Here is a 3,030-nt window from a genome sequence, read left to right on the forward strand (position 1 = left end):
CTCCCTTAGTCATACCTTGTAAACATCTGCTTAGTCCTTTAAATCCTAATCTGCAACAACTCTAATCTGCCTCTATCAATGAACCAACTCCATTAGGTCAATGAACTCAGCTCCAAATGATCTCTACTTGATTTTTAATCCTTCAATGCATCAACACATTGATACTCCTCTCGAGTTGTTCACAACTCCATTTGTGAACAACTCTCAACTTCTCACTGCTGCTCCTAAGTTATTTTGGGAATTTCTTCCCACTAGTGCCTTTTTGTGTTGCCTGCTGATGACACACTTAGGGCTGGGGGACTTCGCTCTATCACTATCGAATGTCCTTCTCTAGAAATGAACTTAAGGGATGGAGAACTGACCAAATTTTGTTGTAGATGTCCTTCTCGACAAGACAAATCTAGGGCTACGAACTGTGCCTAGCTCATCAAATTTGTGATCTCTTCTTCTGCCACTTCCAATAATATCTTTGTCCTTCAAGAGACTTGTTCATTAGGGATTGAAGCAACCCTCTACAACTCTCCATAAGTTTATTTTTATGCTACTCCAATTCTGCATCTTCTAGTAGCCACCTTAGTCGATCAAGGTGTTACTCGAGGCCACACTTGGTCCACTCTCACACTTCCCTCCAATAATCTATGAGCATCCAATACAAATATCCAATCTAGACTCTGTCCTCTAATAACAAATCATCCTTAAACACATCATCAATACATACCTTAGGGTTGGTGTCTCTCTTCTATAGCCTTTGCTCCTATTTAGGGCTTCCAACAACCTATTATCCCTCTCCAAAATGCTCTAACGACCTCCTAAATACTGTGAACTTTCTCCCTTGTGCTATTACTGCCATATCTTTCTATCTAAGGTCTTTCCATTCATTGTTTAGGCCTTTTTACCACCTTCTAACTGAGGTACAAATATATGACCCTCCTATCTAACTATTGTACAAGACTACAACTCCTTTTAGAGATATGCCCACACACAAAAATCATACCAATCTGCCAAAAATTACCTTGGATTCCACATAGAGTATCTCAACCCATCAAAATAGGAAATGCCACCAAATCTATACACAAATATACCTAAACTTGTCCCTCAAGTCTATGCCTCCTCCACAGATCAAACACGACCCTCAACAGTCACTAGAGATCACCCACAGATCCTTTAATATTCACTAAAGTCTGCTTCTTAAATTTGTGGCCCAAAACATATTTTCTTCTTGTGATAAGGTGTATATGGAGTACTCTTATGTGTTGTTATATCACACTTCTTTTAGAACTCCTCAAATTCATTCCCAAATAATTCTCCTTTGTTATCCATCCTCATTGCCTTTAGTTTCCTCTTTCTCTAATTATCCACAAGAGCCTTAAAGTTTTAAATTTGTCAAACACTTCAGATTTATTCTTGACAAAATAAATTTACATATTTCTTGAGAATTCATCTATAAATGAGACATAATGCATATAGTTTCCTAGTGATTGAACCAACACATTTCCGAACACATCATTATGCATCCACTACAATATTTACTTTTTCCCCATACTACTAGAGGATAATATTACCTAATTATGTTTCTTGTATAGGAAATGCTCATATAAATCAAAATATAGAGAGTAATTATACATACATTCTACCATACCTTTACCATGTTGTGCTTGAAGGCCCTTCTTTCTGGTATGTCATAGTTTTTTATTCCATAGCATAGTCTTATTTATAAATACTATAGGGTTTTTTCCTTCTTCAGTTCCATTATGAGGAACAAAGGGATTGTTGCACCCATCACTAATAGTCCTTCTCAATATCTTATATAGAGTTCAAAGCTTAACTCCTCTTTGTAATACCATTGCTCCTTGAACTATTCTATACATTTTATTTTCAAACATTATTTTTACACCTGCATCACTCATCTTGATTATTAAAATCAAATATATGGTCAATACTGTGATGTGTAGAACACCAAAGAGTGTTTTAATCCTTCCATCCATGAGATTCAATGTGAATTTTCCTCGTCTTATGGTTTTGGTTGTCAATAAATCTCCTAGGAAAATGTCATTTCCATCGTACCTTTCATATGCACAAACCACTCCTTGTGACGAGTCATATGAGAAGGTTCAGTTGAGTTAACCAACCATGCCTCAAGATCTTCTTTACTAACACCTCAAGTTGTTTTTCGGCTATGTGTTGGTGGATAGGAACACTTCCAAAGAAGAGATGCTTCTTTAATTGAATGAATTATAGGTGTTAGTGCACTCAATGGACCAAAGACTAGAGAAAATTGAAGGTTGCCTTGACTTTCCCCCTGCTCTAGATTGTTCTCCAAGAGATTATGGGGATCCTATCCATGTGGAAGCCTCAGGCTCTAGAAAGTATTGAATGCTAACTATGTTCTCTAGTTATTTACTATCAAGTCCTAGTTACTTTGTTTTTTTGCTTGAGTATAACCTTAGAGGCCACTTATTTCAAACAAAGTTTTTGGTTTTTGGTACACTATTATTAAGAATTTTGTGTGGCTCTTAAAGAAAATGAAATTTTATGCCTTACGCTTAGTTTCCCTACTGGAAGACCAAGACATATTTCAATTTATTATAGTTATTAGAAATAATGAAAGAACTTGTACTTAGAAAAAAAATAATTACAAATAAGAAATAAATTACAATTAATTTTATTATGAGCTACATGTGTAATTCTTTGGGTGTTCAACCTTTAGTTGACATATATCCATTTTATTGCACTAAGACACACATTCAATAGGCTAGTATGAGGAAAATGTATAATTTCTTTTGTGCTCAACCTTGAGATACTTCAGTACCTCAACCATAAATATTTCTAGATTCTGAACTCCTCTCCACAAGTTTTTCTCTTTTAGAGTAATTCTAGTATATCTCACTAGCATTGGATTTTATTTAAACTCTAGTTTGTATGTATATAGGGTTCAAATTTGAATTCATCATTAGCCTCTAAGAACCCTTTAGCCTCTGATAGAGGGTTTTACATCAATATACATTTTTTCCCATATAAATCAAATTAAAA

The sequence above is a fragment of the Pinus tabuliformis genome, chromosome 1_1, assembly GCF_031772625.1.
Source record: "Pinus tabuliformis cultivar Carrire ecotype Pingquan chromosome 1_1, CPIR1, whole genome shotgun sequence".
Taxonomy (NCBI): domain Eukaryota; kingdom Viridiplantae; phylum Streptophyta; class Pinopsida; order Pinales; family Pinaceae; genus Pinus; species Pinus tabuliformis.